Source organism: Pongo pygmaeus, chromosome 18 (assembly GCF_028885625.2).
Source record: "Pongo pygmaeus isolate AG05252 chromosome 18, NHGRI_mPonPyg2-v2.0_pri, whole genome shotgun sequence".
Taxonomy (NCBI): domain Eukaryota; kingdom Metazoa; phylum Chordata; class Mammalia; order Primates; family Hominidae; genus Pongo; species Pongo pygmaeus.
In genome coordinates, this window is record NC_072391.2 from 67,650,363 (window position 1) to 67,672,771 (window position 22,409).

The 22,409-nt window shown below is 39.0% G+C and overlaps 1 long non-coding RNA gene and 1 pseudogene across 1 annotated transcript in view; both read left to right on the top strand.

The window, feature by feature from the left end:
* Nucleotides 1-22,409, top strand: part of LOC134738545 (uncharacterized) — a 444,030-nt gene that overhangs the window by 12,588 nt on the left and 409,033 nt on the right. The gene's annotated exons all lie outside the window — the stretch shown is intronic.
* LOC129015178 (small ribosomal subunit protein uS2-like) overlaps nucleotides 9,353-22,409 on the top strand; it is a 60,649-nt pseudogene continuing 47,592 nt past the window's right edge.

Consider the following 22,409-nt stretch of genomic DNA (forward strand, 5'->3'; position numbering starts at 1 on the left):
ATACTAGCTGAAAATTTCTCAAGTCTTGCAAGAAATATAGACATCCAGATATAGGATGCTCAAAGATCCCTAAATAGATTCCACCCAAAAAAGTCTTCTCCAAGGCAAACTATAGTCAAACTGTCAAAAGTCAAGACAAAGAGAAAATTCTATAAATGGTAAGAGTAAAGCATCAAGTCACATTTACGAGAGCCCTCATCAGACAGTGGGTTTCTCAGTAGAAACCTTATAGCCCAGGAGAGAATGGGATGATATAGTGTAAGTGCTGAAAGGAAAAAACGAAAAAAACAAAAAACAAACTCTGTCAATCAAGAATACTGTACCCAGCAAAGCTATCCTTCAAAAATGATGGAGAAATAAAATCATTTTCAAATAAGCAAAAACTGAGAAAATTCATCACCACCAGACCAGCCCTACCGGTAATGCTTAAGGGAGTCCTACATCTGTAAGTGAAAGGACAACACCCACCATCATGAAAACACACGAAAGTATAACACTTGTTGGGTGTGGTGGCTCATACCTGTAATCCCAGCACTTTGGGAGGCTGAGGCAAAAGGATCACTTGAGGCCAGGAGTTTGACACCAGAATGGCCAACGTGGCAAAATCCTGTCTCTACTAAGAATACAAAAATTAGCCAGGCATGGTGGCAAACACCTGTAATCCCAGCTAGTTGGGTGGCTGAGGTACAAGAATCACTTTAACCTGGGAGGCAGAGGTTGCAGTGAGCTGAGATTGCACCACTGCACTCCAGCCTGGGCAACAGAGTGAGACTCTGTCTCATAAAAAATTATAAACTCACTGGTAGAGCAGACACACAAATGACAGAAAGGACTCAAATGTTAACGCTGCAGAAAACCAACTAAACCAAAATGATAAGAGAAAGGATATACAAAGCAATTAAAAAAATAACAAAATGACAGAAATAAGTTCTCACCTACCAGTAATGGTCTTGAATGTAAATGGATTAAATTCCCCACTTAAAAGACACAGATTGGCCATATGGGTTAAAAACCATGATCTATTTATATGTTGCCTACAAGAAACTTTCTTCACCTGTAAAGACACATAAGACAAAATGTTGAAGGGATGGAAAAAGATGTACTACACAAACAGAAACCAAAAGTGAGCAGGAGTAGCTATACTTATATAAGATAAAGCAGACTTTACATCAAAACCAGTAAAGAAAGGCAAAGTCATTAAAATGAAGGGATCAATTCAGCAAGAAGATATAACAACTGTAAATAAATATGCATCCTGCACTGGAGCTACAGATATATAAAGCAAATATCATTAGATCTACAGAAAGAGATTGACTTCCCTACATTTGTAGTTGGTTACTGCACCCCACTTTGAGCACTGGATAGATATTCTAGACAGAAAATCAACAAACATCAGACTTAAACTGCAGTGTAGACCAAATGGATCTAAGAGACATTTACAGAACATTTAATCCAACAGCTGCAGAATACATATTCTTATCAGCACATGGAACATTCTCCAGGATAGAACATATGTTAGACCACTAAACAAGTCAAAAAATAAAAAAAAGAAGTCATATCAAATATGTTCTCAGACCACAATGGAATAAAACTATAAATCAATAATGAGAGGAACTTGGGAAACTGTAAAAATATATGGATAGTAAACAGTATGCTCCTGAATGTGACCATTGGATCAATGAAGAAATTAAGAAGGAAATAAAAATGCCTTGAAACAATTAAAAATGGAAACACAAAATAGCCAAACCTGTGAGATAAAGAAAAAAAAAATACTAAGAATGCTCACAGCAATAAATGCCTGTATCAAAAAAGTAGGAAGATTGCAAATAAACAACTTAATCATGTACCTTGAGAAACTAGAAAAGCAAGAATAAACCAAACCCGAAATTAGAAGGAAAGAAATAATAAAAATCAGAGCAGGCCTGAAATTTTCTTAGAAACTTAAAAAGAATTATTATAACAAAATGAACAGTTGGTTTTCTTAAAAAATAAAATTATAAATTACTAGCTAGATTAACCAGGAAAAAGACCCAAATCAGAAATTAAATGAAAAAAGAGACATTACAACTGATACCTCAGAAATGCAAAAGATCATCAGACACTATTATAAGTTACAATATGCTAACAAACTGGAAAACCTAGAAGAAATGGATAAATTCCTGGACACATAAAATCTACCCAGAGTGAACCATAAAGAAATAGAAAACCTAATCAGAACAATAATGAATAATGAGATTAAATCAGTAATTTAAAAAAACCTCCCAATAAATAAAAGCCCAGGACCAGATGGCTTTACTGTCTAGTTCTACCAAAGCTATCAAGAACTAACACCAATTCTTCTCAAACTGGTCCAAAAAATGTAAAAGAAGGGAATTCTTCCTAACTTGTTCTGCAAGGCCAGCATTACATTGATAACAAAACCAGAAAGGGACACAACCACAACAACTGAAAACTAGAGGCCAATATCCCTTATGAATATAGATGCAAAATTCCTCAACAAAATGCTGGCAAACTGAATCCAACAACATACTAAAAAGATAATATACCATGGTCAAGTGGGATTCGTCCCAGGGATGCAAGGATAGTTCAATATATGTAAATCAATAAATCTGATACATCAACAGAATGAAGGACAAAAACCACAGGATGATCTCAACATATATGGAAAAAGCATTTCATAAAATTTAACATCTCTTCATGGTAAAAACTGTCAACAAGTTAGGCGTGGAAGACATATACCTCAACATAATAAAGGCCATAAATGATAAACCCATGGCTAACATTCTGAATGGGTAAAAGCTGAAACCCTTTCCTCTATGAGTTCATAGAGGAAAAAGACAAGGATGCCCAATTTCACCACTTCTATTCCACATAGTACTAGAAGTTCTAGCCAGAATAATCAGGCAAAAGAAAGAAAACATGCAGATTGAAAAAGAGGAGGTCAAATTGTCCCTCTTTACAGATGATATGATCCTACATATAGAAAGACCTAGACACCATCAAAATATTGTTAGAACTAATACATTCAGTAAAGTTGCAGGATACAACATCAAGGTATGAAAGTTGGTAGCGTTTGCACCAATAATGAACAGCCGAAAAATGTAATCAATAACGAACAGCCAAAAAATCCAGAAGGCAATCCCATTTACAATAGCTACAAAAAAATAAAATATCTAAGAATAAATGTCACCATGAAGATGAAAGGCCATTACAAGGAAAACTACAAAACACTGATGAAAGAAATGGAAGAGAACATAGACAAATGAAAAATCATCCCATATTCATGGATCAGAAAACTTAACATTAAAATGACCATAAAACAAAGCAATCTACTGATTAAATGCAATCCTTAGCAAAATACCAATGACTTTCTTCACAGAAATAGAAAAGACAATTATAGAATTAATATGGAATCACAAGAGCCCAAAAGAGCCCAAACAGCAAAAGCAGTACTGAACAAAAAGAACAAAGCTAGAGGTGTCACACTACCTGACTACAAAATAGACTACAAAGCTATAGCAACCAAAACAGACAGACACAAAGGCCAGTGGAACAGTACAGGGAACCTAGAAACAAATCCAATTGAATTTATAGCCAACTGAGTTTTGACAAAGGTACCAAGAACTTACATTGGGGAAAGGAAACGCCCTTCCGTAAATGATGCTGGGAAAACTGGAAATCAATATGCAGAAGAATGATCTAGATCCCTGTTTCTCACCATAGACAAAAGTTAACTCAAAATGAATTAAAGACTTAAATGTAAGACTCAAAACTATAAAACTACTGGAGGAAAACATAGAGGAAATGCTCTAGGGCATTGGTCTAGGCAAAGATTTTATGGCTAAGATCCCAAAAGCATAGGCAATGAAAACTTAAATAGACAAATGGGACTATATTACACTAAAAAGCTTCTGCACAGCAAAGGAAATAATCAATAGAATGAAGAAATAACCTGTTGAATGGGAGAAAATATTTGCAAAAATATTCATCTGACAAGGGACTAATATTTAGAATACACAATTAACTCAAAAGCAAAATCCCAAATAATCTCATTAAAAAGTGGGCAAAGGATTTAAATGGACATGTCTCAAAAGAAGACATACAAATAGCCAAGTATATAGAAAAATACTCAACATCACTAATCATCAAGGAAATGCAAGTCAAAACCACAATGAGATAATCCTCTCACTCCAATTAGAATAGCTATTATTAGAAAGACAAAAACTGGCAAGGATGTGGAGAAAAGGGAACTCTTATATAGTGTTGGTAGGAATGTAAATTATTATGGAAAATAAAATAGCTCTAAAAATAGAGCTGCCATACATTTCAGCAATCCTACTACTGGATATTTATCCAAAGGAAAGAAAATTAGTGAACCAAAGGGATACTTGCACCCCATGTTTATTGCAGGACTATTCACAATAGCCAAGATATGAAATCAACCTAAATGTCTATCAGCAGATGAGTGAATAAAGAAAATGTGGTATATCTGCACAATGGAATACTATTCGGCCATAAAAAGTATGAAATCCTGTCATTTGCAGCAACATGGCTGTAATTGGAAGTCATTACATTATGTAAAATAAGTGAGGCACAGAAAAATAACACATGTTCTTATTCATGTCAGAGCTAAAGTTGATCTCATGAAGGTAGAGAGTAGAATGTTAGCAGGGGCTGGGAAGGGTGTGTGTTGGGTGGGAGATAAACAGAGGTTGTTTAACGGGTACAAACATAAGATTACATAGAAGAAATAAGTCTAGTGTTTGATAGCCCAGTGGAGTCACTATAGTTAATATATATCTTAAAATTAACAATGTATATTTAAAATAGATCTTAAAAAGGAGATCTGAAATATTCACACCACACAGAAATGGTAAATGTTCACGATGATGAATATCCTAAATACTCTCATTTGATCATTATACATATTTTATCCATGTATTGAAATATCACATGCATCCCATAAATATGTACAAATATGTAATAAAGTTTTAAGCCATCATTTTAATTAAAACACAATTATATGCAATATTTTAATATTACTGTGATGAAAACCATTTATAAAGCCTGCTCAGCATTAATTTTTCATATTTTAGATACAAGCATAGAAGCCAAATTTGGAACTACTAGAGCCTCTTGGGAATGTAGCCCAATGGGAGGAAAGCAGACATATGGAAGAGAGTTTTAGGATATTTATGCTTCTTCACAAACAACACATGTTTCCAGATTTAAAAAGGTCTATGTCTGTGTATTTTTTTGGCATCCTCACCATTTCTCTAGCAATTGATGAGTTACATAATTTCCTTCTCTAGTTTTCTGTTCGAAAGAGTATAGCATGAAGATGGGATGTTGGTTCTCAGATATTCATATTGTCAGTCTGTGAAGGAAACAATCACATAGCAGACAGCTTTGATATCCATTCTCACTTTTTGACTGTCTGTATGTAAGGACCTATATATGTTATATGGTGGCTGGCCATGGTGTTTGCAATAAATACACTGTGTTTTGTTGTTAGCCATAAGTCAAGCCAATCATTTCCACAGAGCTCAAACAATAACTATTAGGTGGCCTATATGATTTTTAAAAATAAATTGAATTGTGATTTTTCTGAGAAGCAGAAAATACTCTGGGTAGCAAGGGATACCTGTTTCTGAAAAAAAGTTGGGAGACAAGGGAGGGTTTTCAAGCATCAAAATGAATGTGGATTTGAAGTAAATGAAAAGAGGGAAAACTGAAATGACTGCAAGTGTTTTGAATGTCTGAGAGCATGCGCACTTAATTTTTGTTCCATTGTTTGTGACATAGCATGTGATGTCACCCGGTACTGGTTTCTGGAGGGGCACCTCAGTGTATCCAATGCTAACTAGAGTGTGATGGACTGTGCCAAAAGCTTAAAGAGAAACACATGATCCCTGCATTGTTCCAGTATCTAATTAGATACTGAGTAGTGGGAGAATGTTGAATATTAAGAGCAAGAAAAAAAATCTGGCATGTCTTTTGTTGAAATGCAATCCCCTTGTTTCCCCCCTACATTCTCTGCAGCAGTCTGAAATTTTTTCAATCACTTTTTTTAAGGATACAGCGAATTTTATCACAATTTTGTCAATCAAAACCACATGTGCTTGCTCCGTTGATGACAGAGAATAACAAAATCCTATTTGTTAAGACCAAAACTCAGGTAATAAATAACTGGGATGCAATGTGAAATCTCATATTCTTTAAAAAGAAACAATGTTGCCTAAAAATTTGGAGAGTAAAATAAACTTTTTGAAGGGGAAAATCATACGAAGTTACACTGGTGGCTCAGTAACTTCTCCCCTTATCAGACCAATTCTATTTTTGTCCCCAAACCATCACACTCAGCAAGCATCCCCCTTCAAACTACCCAGCATAAGAACAAGAATGCTCTTGAAGTCCATGCAAACTTAGTGATGTAGACTAAACTTTCCAAGTGTGGATTACAGTCATGACCATGTTGCAGAGCAGGGGCCAGCAAACTACTGACTACAGGCCAAATTTGGACCAGTGCCTATTTTTGTGAATAAAGTTTTATTGGAACACAGCCATGCCCCTTCATTGACATGTCATCTATAGTTGTTTTCATGAAACGATTGCAGAATGGGGTGGTTGCAAAAGAGACTGAGGGGCCGACAGTTTCTTCGTTATCTTAACTTTTACAGACATAGTTTACTACTCTTTTAGATGATCAAGATTATTCAGACAAAATGCAATCATAATAACTGGCCCTTGGGAAACAAGGATTAAGAAGAATCGTGGTAACTTAAGAAACATTTCCTTCTGATTCTTGGGCCATGGCATTGTTTTGATTTTAGTGGTATAAGGAAGACTAATCCTGTGTACGTGACAAAGGTCATCGGCAGTCACTCAAAACCTTTATTCTATATTACTGAAATTATTTGCTCTTGGAGTTGGCTTTGGCCAGTAGCCAGGAATTCTCTGTCTAGCCTCTTACCCCACATCCTAGTTCTGAAAGGGCCTGGCTACAACCTAAATGCATAGTAGCTGCTTTAAAGAGTGTGGAAGCTTCAAGTTCCTCCTTTGACATCATCATTGTGGAATGGTGTGCCCTAGCATTCATATTCCAGGATAGTTAAGGACTAATCATAGCCTTGCTTTTGGAAAGTGATGAATGTTTTGGTGTCATTTTGTCTGTTTTTATTTTTAGCTTTGGAACCCGGTTGATTTTCAGAATGCTATCAATTTTAGTACAATTGCGCAAACAGAACAAAAGAAATGTAATCGTATCTTGAACAAGATCTTTGATCACTTAATTGATGAATTAAAGACTCTCAAAGGCCGTGCACCAGGTGGAATGCTTCAGATGTACCAGTAATTTTAGAAGTGCTTTGTTATTAGTTCCTTATTTCCAGCCATCCTGCAAAAGGTATTTCGAAATGTATATTAAAGTCAAAACCAAGCTGCCTCTCTTCCCCAACAGCTACAGAGCTCCAGGGAACTTTTCTAGGAAGGCAATGTCAGGATATTTGGAAAGGTTAATTCATCTCTAGGTGATAGGAACCAGGTTGTGTCCATTTGAACTGAAAGAATGAAAGGAGGAGGAGGACAAAAATGAGACACTAGAAAAAAATACAGCCTCCATAACCAGAGAAAATAACCATGAAATGTACAGGCCTTTGCTTAAAAGAAATCAGGCTGGGGGCAGTTAAGAATTTTAATGATAATATGAAAGGTCTCTACTGTGATTAGATATTTTCAGGTGATGAATGCTCCCCTGCCATCTACCACATCATTGTTGGTGAGTGTGGAGATGCTAATAATTTCAGTGGACTGGTTTGATTTTGTGTTTTGCTTATCTCACAAAGCTGAGATGGCAAGTCGATTTCTCAGCAGCCTCTTCCAGCTCTAGCTTGTTTCCATATCTGAATCAGAGAACATCTTTTGAATTTACCCCTGTCACTCAGAAAATAAGCTGAATCTGTGTGTCCAGCCTGGATACTGGGGACTCTTGGTGCCTTTGTGCTTTGCAGCATGGAGAAAGAAGGGAAAACATAGATGGGATGAGCCATCCACGTGTCTTGGAGGCAGATCATAGAAATAGAGTTCTTCATTGTACATATACCCATGGCTAAGATATTGAAATACTTTTTACTTGGGGATTAAAGTTTAATTGAGGACATTTCACCTGACTTCAGCAAGGCAGCATAAAGAGCGCTGAATTTTGAGCCAGAGACTTGCGTTGGTGCTGGTATTTTATTCAGAATCCTTCTTTAATTTGTGATTTGCTGGTATCTTAGTCCATTGGGGCTGCTATAAAAAATGTCATAAACTGGGTAGCTTCTAAACCATGGAAGCTTATTTCTTAGGGTTCTGGAAGCTGAGGATCGAAGATCAAGGCAGATTCGGTGTCTAGTGAGGGTCTGCTTCCTCATAGGTGGTGCCATCCTGCTCTGTCCTCACCTGGTAGAAAGGGTGAGGGGTTTCTATCAGGCCTCTTTTATGAGAGCACTAATTCCATTCATGAGGGCTCCCCCTCATGACCTAATCACCTCCCAGAGATCCCACCTCCTGACATCATCCTCTTGGAGGTTAGGATTTCAACATACGAGTTTGACAGGGACACAGACATTGAGACTATAGTAGCTGTATATGTGAATGGTCACATCTATCAATGGCAGAGACACACAGCTACAGACCTTATTAGATCATTTGTTTAGGTTCATGAAGTGGACTATTCTGATCCTGGAGAAGAGAAAATAATTAGGTAAATGTGGCATGCCTAGACCTCTCTGAAATAGAATACACCTGCAAATTTGAGTTTAGTATTGGGGACCACATTTTAAGTTGTATATTTCAAATTAGTGTATGTCCAGGATGGTGAGAGGACTTGGAACCAACTCTCCCTTCAGTGAAGTTTTGAATATTTATCATGCACCAAACACTACCAACCACTGAAAATACAGTGGTAAAAGACAAATATGAAAACTACCCTCATGGAGCTTACAGTCTAAAGGAGAAAATGAAATCATTAAACAAGCACACATACAAGCTATCTATCTAGCTAATGAAAACTCATGACAGAGCTGTGATATACAGGTGGGGTGAATGGGTCCTAATTTAGAATGTGTCAGAGGCAATATCTAGAAGGAAATAATATTTAAACTGAGGGTGGAAGGATGGGGAGAACAGGTTGAAGAGCATTCTGGAAGAGTGTAACAGTCCTAAGATGGGAAGAAATTTGGCATGCCCTAGTGGCAGGCTGCTGTCACTCTAATGCAATAAAGGAGGGGAGAAGGGAGATTGAGGTAGCATCACAAAGGAAGGCTTGGGTCATACCACTCAAAGTTTGAAGTGGAGGTTGAAATTTACTCAGTGTTATGGGAAACCACTGAGGGTTTTCAAGCAAGGGAGTGACATGATCTGCTGGACATTTTAGAAAGACTGTTCTTGGCTCTCACATGAAGAATGGCTGAAGAAAGGTGAGCCAGGAATGGGGACGATTGAGAGACTACATGAGTCCAGGCTGGAAATGGTTTTGGTAGCTGAGATGAAGAAATATATGTGAATTCAAATATACTGAAAAGAAAAATTGGCAGCTTCTGTGTTAAAATGCAGGTAGGGTGTGAGATGGCAAGGAATCAAACATGACTTTCAGGTGACTGTCCCTTGTTACAATGGGGAAGGACACATCTGAGTGGGGTAGCGTAGGGGAAATCAAGAGGTATAACTGGAGAAAGTGGAGATGTTTCATCTGGGGAAGTAAAAACTCCAGGAAGAAGTGCTTTATCATCATCTTTCAATCAATTGTTAACTTTTTGGTCAGTCACAGATTCTTTTAGACCTTCTCTATAAAAACAGGCTCACATATGTAATATTGAATATCATTTTCAGAGCTTCATGGACCATCTGAAACTGATCCATGGATTGTTTGTGAACCCCAACTTAAGAACCCCCGTTTGAAATATGTGAAATGCTGTCTCATAGAAAGAAACTGGCCTAGAGTCAGTATTGCACAGTCTGGATTAAAGCCTCTGAAATTTGCTGATGCTCAGGTTCCCACTTGGGTAGATGAGATGAATGATGCCTGCTTATCAGTTTAAATAGCTCTTCCAAGGTTTAAATGAGATAGTACTATATCTTAATTACTATGGCCCTGTAACTACTAATATTATTGATAAATGAACCCACGTGGAGGATATAGCTTGGATACAGCTTAAAGAGGGACTTTTGGCCAGGCGCAGTGGCTCAAGCCTGTAATCCTAGCACTTTGGAGGGCCAAGGCGGGTGGATCATGAGGTCAGGAGATCGAGACCATCCTGGCTAACATTGTGAAACCTTGTCTCTACTAAAAATACAAAAAATTAGCTGGGCATGGTGGCACATGCCTATAGTGCCAGCTATTTGGGAGGCTGAGGCAGGAGAATCACTTGAATCCGGGAGACGGAGGTTGCAATGAGCCGAGATTGTGCCACTGCACTCCAGCCTGGCCAGCAGAGTGAGACTCCATCTCAAAAAAAAAAAGAAAAAAAAAACCAGGACTTTTGTAATGGTAGCTGTCTATAGCCAGGATGGACTACCCAATGAAATGGTGATTTGTAAAGTTGTTCAAGGGAAATGTGAATGATGCCTTGCCCATAATGAGGTGGGGCATATTAGACCAGATGATATCTAAAACCCTACCCCACGCATGGTTGTCATCAAAGCCTAACTCTATATAAATTTGTAAGGTCCAGTGGAGAAGTAATCTGTATAAGATAGTGCTAAATAAAGCAATGCATACATGAGGTATGGTGGCAGACAGTGCTGGATGTTTTGCCCCAATCTGAACCCACACCCTCTTTTCCATAGTCATCTTTATCCAATGGTGGCCACGTGACAAACATTCTACTCAATGAACACACAGAAGTTTCTGGTAAACCTCTTACTTTTCTGGAAAAGAAAAGTGGCATACCTAAGTAGTATGTACGTTTTGAAGTTTGTTCTTTTACTTTACCTTCTTCTATCCTGGAATATGGAAGTGATGTCAAGAAATGAGGTGGCCATTTTGTGACCATGAAATAACAAGTTCTGAGGCAAAGTTTGAGAGAATAATAGAAATGTTTCATTTATCTTGAATATATACCTAGGAGTAGAATTTCAGGATCATTTGGTAACTCCATATGATAACCTTTGAGGAACTGCAAAACTGTTCTCCACAGTGGGGGTACCATTTCATAGTCTCCCTAGCAAGGTGTGAGGGCACCAATTTTTCCACACGCTCACCAACACTTACTATTGTCATTCTGATTATAGCCATCCTAGAGGGGGTAAAATGGTCTCTAATTTTGGTTTTGATTAGAATTTCCCTTAATGATGGTGAGCATTATTTAATGTGTTTATTGACCATTTGTATACCTTCATTAGAGAAATGTCTATTCAGATCCCCAGCCCATTTTAAAAATTGGGCTGCCTTTCAATTATTGAGTTGCAACAGTTCTTTATATAGGCTGGATAAAAAATTTATTACTTGTGCTTTTCTTCTTGTATCCAAGAAAATTTTGCCCAATCTAAGATCATGAAACTTTACTCTTTGTGTTTTCTCCTAAGAGGTTTTGTTGTTGTTGTTGTTGTTGTTTTTCTTCAATACTTTTAGTTCTTACATTTAGGTCTATGATCCTTTCTGATTTTTTTTTTGAGATGGAGTTTCACTCTTGTTGCCCAGGCTGGAGTGCAATGGCATGATCTTGACTCACCACAACCTCCACTTCCCGGATTCAAGCCATTCTCTTGCCTCAGCCTCCCGAGTAGCTGAGATTACAGGCATGCACCACCACACCCAGCTAATCTTGTATCTTTAGTAGAGATGGGGTTTCTCCATGTTGGTCAGGCTAGTCTCAAACTCCCAACCTCAGGTGATCTACCTGCCTTGGCCTCCCAAAGTGCTGGGATTACAGGCGTGAGCCACCACACTCAGCTCCTTTCTGAGTGTTTTTGGTGTGGCTAATTGTCCCAGCAGCATTTATTGAAAGGACCTGTGTTTCCTCAATGAATTGTTTTGACACTTGTCAAAAGTCAATTGACCATAAATGTCAGGGTTTATCTCTAAATGCTCAATTTTATTCCACTAATCTACATATCTACCTTTCTATTGGTATTACAATATCTTGATTACTAGAACATTGTAAGTTTTGAAATTAGGAAGTGGGTAGGTAAGAAAAAGTAGGAACTTTTTCTTTTCCAAGATTGTTTTCACAATTTTGGATCCCTTGCTTTTGCATAGGAATTTTAGGATCAACTCATCAATTTCTATGAAAAGCCAGCTGAAATTTTCATATGGATCATGTTGAATCTGTACATTAATTTGGTTAACATTGCCATCTTAACAGTATTGTTCAATCCATGAACATGGAGTATCATTTCATTAGGTTTTAAAACAATCCCAGGAGCTGGGCACAGTGGCTCATGCCTGTAATTCCAGCACTTTGTGAGGCTGTAGTGGGGGGACTGCCTGAGGCCAGGAGTTCAAGACCAGCCTGGACAACATAGCTCTAGAAAAGAAAAATTGATAGGGACAGGCGGTAGGGAAATTCTAGGCAGAAAAGTCAGGGTCTGTGGCAAAGCCCCACCCTCAAGTCTAGAACTGCAGCCCAAGGTGAGAACTTTACATCCCCATTTTCCTACTCGAATGTTGCCTTTTCCAAAACCACCCTGGCCCACCCCACTCTCCTTCCCATACCCATAAAAACCCCAGGCTTCACTGCCAGAGAGCAGAGAAGGGGAGAAGAGAAGTAGCAGCTGAAAGTTGAAGATAAGCAGTTTGATTTCAGAGGAATGGCTTGATGGTGAGACTTCAGGGAAAGAATAGCTTCCGGCTCCCTCCCCTTTCCAACTCCCCTTCTTGCTGAGAGCCACTTCCATTGGCAATAAAATCCTCCACATTCACTACACTTCAATTTGTTCGTGTATCCTGATTTTTTTCCTGGATGTTGCACAAGAGCTTGGGATACAGAAAGCTCAGGATACAGAAATCTGTCACACTGACCTTCTGCCCTCACGAAAAGGCAGAGGGTCGGTCCACTGAGCTATTAAACACTTAAGCCATCTGTGGACAGCAAAACTAAATAAGCACTGTAGCACATGCCCTCTGGGACTTCCAGGGTCACGGGTACTCCCCCTTAGATGCTGCTGTGGACCTGCACGAAGTTTTTCTCCCATCAGTGCCCAAAAGTGCTCACTCTGGCTCCTGCACCTGCTCACCTGCCTGCTCCCCCTCCTGCGAGGGGTTGAGAGCTGCAGGCTGAGTAAGGAAGGCACCCCTGTCACGAGGCCCACAAAGGGGTCGAGGAAAATTTTCTGTTTCAGAATTAGCTGGGCATGCGTACATGTGCCTGCCGTCCCAGCCACTTGAGAGGCTGAAGCAGGAGGATCTCTTCATCTTGGGAGGTCAAGGCTGCAGTGAGCCATGATCATGCCACTGCACTCTAGCCTGGGTGTCAGAGTGAGACCATGTCTTTTAAAGATAAAAAAAAGTATATTTCTTTTAGCAGTGTTTTCTAGTTTGCAGTCTATGAGTTTTACATTTTTTTCTTTCTCTTTTTTTTTTTTTTTTTTGAGACGGAGTCTTGCTCTGTCGCCCAGGCTGGAGTGCAGTGGCGCGATCTCAGCTCACTGCAAACTCTGCCTCCTGGGTTCAAGCCATTCTCCTGCCTCAGCCTCCCGAGTAGCTGGGACTACAGGCGCCCACCACCATGCCTGGCTAATTTTTTTTTGTATTTTTAGTAGAGACGGGGTTTCACCGTGTTAGCCAGGATGGTTTCCATCTCCTGACCTCATGATCTGCCCGCCTTGGCCTCCCAAAGCGCTGGGATTACAGGTGTGAGCCACCACGCCTGGCGAGTTTTACATTTCTTCTGTTAAATTGATTCCTAAGTATTTTATTCTTTTGATACTATTGTAAATGGAATTATTTTCTTAATTTTTGCAACATTCATTTCAAATGTATGGAAATACAATTGGTTTTTTAATATTGACTTTGGACCCTGCAACCTTGTTGAACTTGTTTATTAATGCTAATAATTTTTAGTGTATTTCATAGGATTTTCTATATATAAGATTATGTCATCTGCACATTGTTTCATCTCTTCCTTTTCAATCTACAATGCCTTTTATTTCTTTTCTTGCCTAATTGCTCTGGCTAGAGTGCCCAGTACAATGTTGAATAGGAGTGGTGAGAGCAGATATCCTTGTCTTGTTTCTGATTTTATAGGAAAAACATTTGGCCTTTTGCCATTAAGTACAGTGTCAGCTGTGGATTTTTTGTAGATGACCTTTATCAGGTTGAATAAACTCCCCCTATTCCTAGTTTGTTCTTGTCATGAAACGGTGTTGGACTTTGTCAAATGCTTTTTCTGCATCTATTATTGAGATGATTATGTTTGCCCTTTATTCTGATAATGTAGTATATTACGTTAATTGATTTTTTAGATGTTAAAACAACCTTGTATTCCTAGGGTAAATTCCACTTGGTGATAGTGTATATTTCTTTTCTTTTCTTTTTTCTTTTTTTTTTTTTTTGAGACGGAGTCTCACTCTGTTGCCCGGGCTGGAGTGGAGTGCAGTGGCGCAATCTCGGCTCACTGCAAGCTCCGCCTCCCGAGTTCACGCCATTCTCCTGCCTCAGCCGCCCGAGTAGCTGGGACTACAGGCGCCCACCACCACGCCTGGCTAATTTTTTGTATTTTTAGTAGAGACAGGATTTCACCATGTTAGCCAGGATGGTCTTGATCTCCTGACCTTGTGATCCGCCCGCCTCGGCCTCCTAAAGTGCTGGGATTACAGGAGTGAGCCACCGCGCCTGGCAGTGTATATTTCTTTTTATATGTTGCTGAATTATTATGGAAAAAACCTCAGTTTCTTTTGCACCAACCTAGTAGATTTGCCAGTACAGTTGTCTGTCAGCATCTGTGGAGGATTTGTTTTAGGACTCCCCGTGGATACCAACATCTGCAGATGCTCAAGATCCTTATGTAAAATGGTATATTATTTGCATATAGCTTACATGCCTCCTTCTGTATACTTTATTTAATTTTTTAATAATTTCAACTTTTGTTTTAGATTCAGGGAGTACATTTGCATGTTTGTTACATGGGTATATTGCATGATGCTGAGGTTTGGGTATGAATGATTCTGTCGTTCAGGTAGTGAGCAGGTAGTTTTATAACCCTTGCTTCTCTCACCCTATCCCCCACCAGTAGTCCTCAGTGTCTGTTTTTCCCATCTTCATGTCCACATGTACCCAATGTTTAGTTCCCACTTATAAGTGAGAACACACAATATTTGGTTTTCTGTTCCTGCATTAATTCACTTAGGCTGATGGCCTCCAGCTGCATTCAGGTTGCTGCAAAGGACATAATTTCATTCTTTTTTTATGGCTGTGGTATATATGTACCACTTTTTTTTTTTTTTTAACCTAATCTACCACTGATGGGCATTTAGGTTGATTCCATGTCTTTGCTATTGTCAGTAGTGCTGTGATGAACATATGAGTGCATGTGTATTTTTTAAATTTTTTTAACTTTTTAATTTTATTATTGTTATACTTTAAGTTTTAGGGTACATGTGCACAATGTGCAGGTTAGTTACATATGTATACATGTACCATGCTGGTGTGCTGCACCCATTAACTTGCCATTTAGCATTAGGTATATCTCCTAATGCTATCCCTCCCCCCTCCCCCCACACCACAACAGTCCCCAGAGTGTGATGTTCCCCTTCCTGTGTCCATGTGTTCTCATTGTTCAATTCCCATCTATGAGTGAGAACATGCAGTGTTTGGTTTTTTGTCCTTGTGATAGTTTACTGAGAATGATGATTTCCAATTTCATCCATGTCCCTACAAAGGACATGAACTCATCATTTTTTATGGATGCATAGTATTCCATGGTGTATATGTGCCACATTTTCTTAATCCAGTCTATCATTGTTGGACATTTGGGTTGGTTCCAAGTCTTTGCTATTGTGAATAATGCCGCAGTAAACATACATGTGCATGTGTCTTTATAGCAGCATGATTTATAGTCCTTTGGGTATATACCCAGTAATGGGATGGCTGGGTCAACTGGTATTTCTAGTTCTAGATCCCTGAGGAATCGCCACACTGACTTCCACAATGGTTGAACTAGTTTACAGTCCCACCAACAGTATAAAAGTGTTCCTATTTCTCCACATCCTCTCCAGCACCTGTTGTTTCCTGACGTTTTAATGATTGCCATTCTAATGGTGTGAGATGGTATCTCATTGTGGTTTTGATTTGCATTTCTCTGATGGCCAGTGATGATGAGCATTTTTTCATGTGTTTTTTGGCTGCATAAATGTCTTCTTTTGAGAAGTGTCTGTTCATGTCCTTTGCCCACTTTTTGATGGGGTTGTTTGTTTTTTTCTTGTAAATTTGTTTGAGTTCATTGTAGATTCTGGATATTAGCCCTTTGTCAGAAGAGTAGGTTGCAAAAATTTTCTCCCATTTTGTAGGTTGCCTTTTCACTCTGATGGTAGTTTCTTTTGCTGTGCAGAAGCTCTTGAGTTTAATTAGATCCCATTTGTCAATTTTGGCTTTTGTTGCCATTGCTTTTGGTGTTTTCGACATGAAGTCCTTGCCCATGCCTATGTCCTGAATGGTAATGCCTAGGTTTTCTTCTAGGGTTTTTATGGTTTTAGGTCTAACGTTTAATTCTTTAATCCATCTTGAATTAATTTTTGTATAAGGTGTAAGGAAGGGATCCAGTTTCAGCTTTCTCCATATGGCTAGCCAGTTTTCCCAGCACCATTTATTAAATAGGGAATCCTTTCCCCATTTCTTGTTTTTCTCAGGTTTGTCAAAGATCAGATAGTTGTAGATATGCGGCGTTATTTCTGAAGGCTCTGTTCTGTTCCATTGATCTATATCTCTGTTTTGGTACCAGTACCATGCTGTTTTGGTTACTGTAGCCGTGTAGTATAGTTTGAAGTCAGGTAGCATGATGCCTCCAGCTTTGTTCTTTTGGCTTAGGATTGACTTGGTGATGCGAGCTCTTTTTTGGTTCCATATGAACTTTAAAGTAGTTTTTTCCAGTTCTGTGAAGAAAGTCGTTGGTAGCTTGGTGGGGATGGCATTGAATCTGTAAATTACCTTGGGCAGTATGGCCATTTTCACAATATTGATTCTTCCTACCCATGAGCATGGAATGATCTTCCATTTGTTTGTATCCTCTTTTATTTCCTTGAGCAATGGTTTATAGTTCTCCTTGAAGAGGTCCTTCACGTCCCTTATAAGTTGAATTCCTAAGTATTTTATTCTCTTTGAAGCAATTGTCAATGGGAGTTCACTCATGATTTGGCTCTCTGTTTCTCTGTTATTGGTGTATAAGAATGCTTGTGATTTTTGTACATTGATTTTGTATCCTGAGACTTTGCTGAAGTTGCTTATCAGCTTAAGGAGATTTTGGGCTGAGACAATGGGGTTTTCTAGATATATAATCATGTCGTCGGCAAACAGGGACAATTTGATTTCCTCTTTTCCTAATTGAATACCCTTTATTTCCTTCTCCTGCCTAATTGCCCTGGCCAGAACTTCCAACACTATGTTGAATAGGAGTGGTGAGAGAGGGCATCCCTGTCTTGTGCCAGTTTTCAAAGGGAACGCTTGCAGTTTTTGCCCATTCAATATGATATTGGCTGTGGGTTTGTCATAGATGGCTCTTATTATTTTGAGATACGTCCCATCAATATGTAATTTATTGAGAGTTTTTAGCATGAAGCATTGTTGAATTTTGTCAAAGGCCTTTTCTGCATCTATTGAGATAATCATGTGGTTTTTGTCTTTGGTTCTGTTTATATGCTGGATTACATTTATGGATTTGCATATATTGAACCAGCCTTGCATCCCAGGGATGAAGCCCACTTTATCATGGTGGATAAGCTTTTTGATGGGCTGCTGGATTTGGTTTGCCAGTATTTTATTGAGGATTTTTGCATCAATGTTCATCAAGGAGATTGGTCTAAAATTCTCTTTTTTGGTTGTGTCTCTGCCCAGCTTTGGTATCAGGATGATGAGTAAAATGAGTTAGGGAGGATTCCCTCTTTTTCTATTGATTGGAATAGTTTCAGAAGGAATGGTACCAGCTCCTCCTAGTACCTCTGGTAGAATTCAGCTGTGAATCCATCTGGTCCTGGACTCTTTTTGGTTGGTAAGCTATTGATTATTGCCACGATTTCAGCTCCTGTTATTGGTCTATTCAGAGATTCAACTTCTTCCTGGTTTAGTCTTGGGAGAGTGTATGTGTCAAGGAATTCATCCATTTCTTCTAGATTTCCTAGTTTATTTGCGTAGAGGTGTTTATAGTATTCTCTGATGGTAGTTTGTATTTCTGTGGGATTGGTGGTGATATCCCCTTTATCATTTTTTATTGCATCTATTTGATTCTTCTCTCTTTTTTTCTTTATTAGTCTTGCTAGCGGTCTATCAATTTTGTTGATCCTTTCAAAAAACCAGCTCCTGGATTCATTAATTTTTTGAAGGGTTTTTTGTGTCTCTATTTCCTTCAGTTCTGCTCTGATTTTAGTTATTTCTTGCCTTCTGCTAGCTTTTGAATGTGTTTGCTCTTGCTTTTCTAGTTCTTTTAATTGTGATGTTAGAGTGTCAATTTTGGATCTTTCCTGCTTTCTCTTGTGGGCATTTAGTGCTATAAATTTCCCTCTACACACTGCTTTGAATGTGTCCCAGAGATTCTGGTATGTTGTGTCTTTGTTCTCGTTGGTTTCAAAGAACATCTTTATTTCTGCCTTCATTTCGTTATGTACCCAGTAGTCATTCAGGAGCAGGTTGTTCAGTTTCCATGTAGTTGAGTGGTTTTGAGTGAGTTTCTTAATCCTGAGTTCTAGTTTGATTGCACTGTGGTCTGAGAGACAGTTTGTTATAATTTCTGTTCTTTTACATTTGCTGAGGAGAGCTTTACTTCCAAGTATGTGGTCAATTTTGGAATAGGTGTGGTGTGGTGCTGAAAAAAAGGTATATTCTGTTGATTTGGGGTGGAGAGTTCTATAGATGTCTATTAGGTTCGCTTGGTGCAGAGCTGAGTTCAATTCCTGGGTATCCTTGTTAACTTTCTGTCTCGTTGATCTGTCTAATGTTGACAGTGGGGTGTTAAAGTCTCCCATTAAGACTGCCTCCTCAAGTGGGTCCCTGACCCCTGACCCCCGAGCAGCCTAACTGGGAGGCACCCCCCAGTAGGGGCAGACTGACACCTCACACGGCCGGGTACTCCTCTGAGACAAAACTTCCAGAGGAACGATCAGACAGCAGCATTCGCAGATCACGAAAATCTGCGGTTCTGCAGACACTGCTGCTGATACCCAGGCAAACAGGGTCTGGAGTGGACCTCTAGCAAACTCCTACAGACCTGCAGCTGAGGGTCCTGTCTGTTAGAAGGAAAAGTAACAAACAGAAAGGACATCCACACCAAAAACCCATCTGTACAACACCATCATCAAAGACCAAAAGTAGTTAAAACCACAAAGATGGGGAAAAAACAGAGCAGAAAAACTGGAAACTCTAAAAAGCAGAACGCCTCTCCTCCTCCAAAGGAACGCAGTTCCTCACCAGCAACGGAACAAAGCTGGATGGAGAATGACTTTGACGAGTTGAGAGAAGAAGGCTTCAGATGATCAAACTACTCCGAGCTACAGGAGGAAATTCAAACCAAAGGCAAAGAAGTTGAAAACTTTGAAAAAAATTTAGATCAATGTATAACTAGAATAACCAATACAGAGAAGTGCTTAAAGGAGCTGATGGAGCTGAAAGCCAAGGCTCAAGAACTACATGAAGAATGCAGAAGCCTCAGGAGCTGATGCGACCAACTGGAAGAAAGGGTATCAGTGATGGAAGATGAAATGAATGAAATGAAGTGAAAAGGGAAGTTTAGAGAAAAAAGAATAAAAAGAAATGAACAAAGCCTCCAGGAAATATGGGACTATGTGAAAAGACCAAATCTGCGTCTGACTGGTGTACCTGAAAGTGACAGGGAGAATGGAACCAAGTTGGAAAACACTCTGCAGGATATTATCCAGGAGAACTTCCCCAATCTAGCAAGGCAGGCCAATGTTCAGATTCAGGAAATACACGAACACCACAAAGATACTCCTCGAGAAGAGCAACTCCAAGACACATAATTGTCAGATTCACCAAAGTTGAAATGAAGGAAAAAATGTTAAGGGCAGCCAGAGAGAAAGGTCGGGTTACCCTCAAAGGGAAGCCCATCAGACTAACAGCTTGATCTCTTGGCAGAAACTCTACAAGCCAGAAGAGAGTGGGGGCCAATATTCAACATTCTTAAAGAAAAGAATTTTCAACCCAGAATTTCATATCCAGCCAAACTAAGCTTCATAAGTGAAGGAGAAATAAAATACTTTACAGACAAGCACATGCTGAGAGATTTTGTCACCACCAGGCCTGCCCTAAAAGTGCATGTGTATTTTTTGTAGAAGGATTTATTTTCCTTTGGGTACATACCCAGTGATGAGATTGCTGGGCTGAATGGTAATTCAGTTTTAAGTTCTTTGAGAAATCTTCAGACTGCTTTCCACAATGGCTGAACTCCTACCAGCAGTGTATAAGTGTTCCCTTTTCTCTGCAACCTCACCAGCACCTGTAATTTTTTGACTTTTTAGTATTAGCCATTCTGACTGGTGTGAGGTGGTATCTCATTGTGGTTTTGATTTGCTTTTCTCTAATGATTGGTGATGTGAGCATTTTTTTAAATATGTTTGTTGGCCACTTACATGTCTTCTTTTAAAAAGTGTCTATTCATGTCCTTTGCCTACTTTTTTAATAGGGTCATTTGTTTTTTGCTTGTTGAGTTGTTTAAGTTTCTTATAGATTCTGGATATTGGTCTTTCGTCAGATGCTGACATGGTTTGGATTTGTGTCCCCAACCAAATCTCATGTTGAACTGTAATCCCCAGTATTGAGAAGAGGCCTGGTGGGAGGTGATTGGATCACGGAGGCAGATTTCCCCCTTGCTGTTCTTGTGATAGTGAGTTATCATGAGATCTGATTGTTTCAAAGTGTGTAGCACCTCCCCCTTTGCTCTCTTCCTCTTGCTCTGGCATCTAAGATGTTGCCTGCTTCCCCTTTGCCTTCTGCCATGATTGTGACTTTCCTGAGCCCTCCCCAGAACCTGTACGGTCTGCTGAACTATGAACCAGTTAAACCTCTTTTCTTTTAAATTACCCATCCTCAGGTAGTTCACTGTCACCCAGGCTGACTCATTGCATCTTTGACCTCCCCAGAGGGCTCAGGTGATCTTCCTAACTAACTAACCATGCCTGGCTAATTTTTGTGAGGTTTTTTTTTTTTTTTTTTTGTAGAAATGGGGTTTTGCCATATTGCCCAGTCGGGTCTCAAACTCCTGGGCTTAAGCAATCTGCCCACCTTGATCTCCCAAAGTGTTGGGATTATAGGCATGAGCCACTGCACCTGGCCTAATTTATATATTTTTTATTGTTGTATTATTAGTTTTAATTTTTTGGGATATTTTTGATCTGCAATTGGTTGAAACCATGGAGGCTGAACCCATGGATATGAAGGGCCACCTATATTTTGTTGAGGATTTTTGTGTCTGTAGTCATACGGGATTTTGGTCTGTGGTTTGTTTTCTTGTTATGTCTTTTGTTTTGGTGTCAGGTTAACACTGGCCTCATACAATTGGTGAAAATGTCTTCTCTCCTCTTTTTTGAAGAGTTTGTGAAGAATAAATACTAAATCTTTCTTGAGTGTTTGGTAGAATTCATCAGTAAAACCATGTGGGCCTGGGCCTTACTTGTGGGAAGTTGTAAGATTGCTAATTTGATATCTACTTTCTATAGGTCTATTCAGATTTGCTATCTTTTTTTCAGTCAGTTTTGGTAATTGGTGTCCTTCTATGACTTTGCCCATCTTCTCTAAATTACCTAATTTTTTTGGCATACAGGTGTTCATAGTATTCCCCTAAAATAAAGAAAAAATTATTTAAGATTGGTAGCAACATCCCTTCTGTCATTTTGATCTTAATAATTTGTGTCTTCTTTCTTTTCTTGGCCAGTCTAGCTAAATGTTAATTTTTAAAATCTTTTCAAATAAACAATTTTTGGCTGTCTTGATTTTCTCTATTATTTTATTGTTTGTCTCTAGTCTAGTCTTCATTATTTTATCCACTTATTTACTAGGTTTTAGTTTAGTTTGCCCTTTTTTTTTTTTTTCTTTCGAAACGGAGTTTCGCTCTGTTGCCCAGGCTGGAGTGCAATGGCGTGGTCTCGGCTCACTGCAAGCTCTGCCTCCTGGGTTCAAGCCATTCTCCTGCCTCAGCCTCCCGAGTAGCTGGGATTACAGGTGCCCACCACCACATCCAGCTAATTTTTATATTTTTAGTAGAGATGGAGTT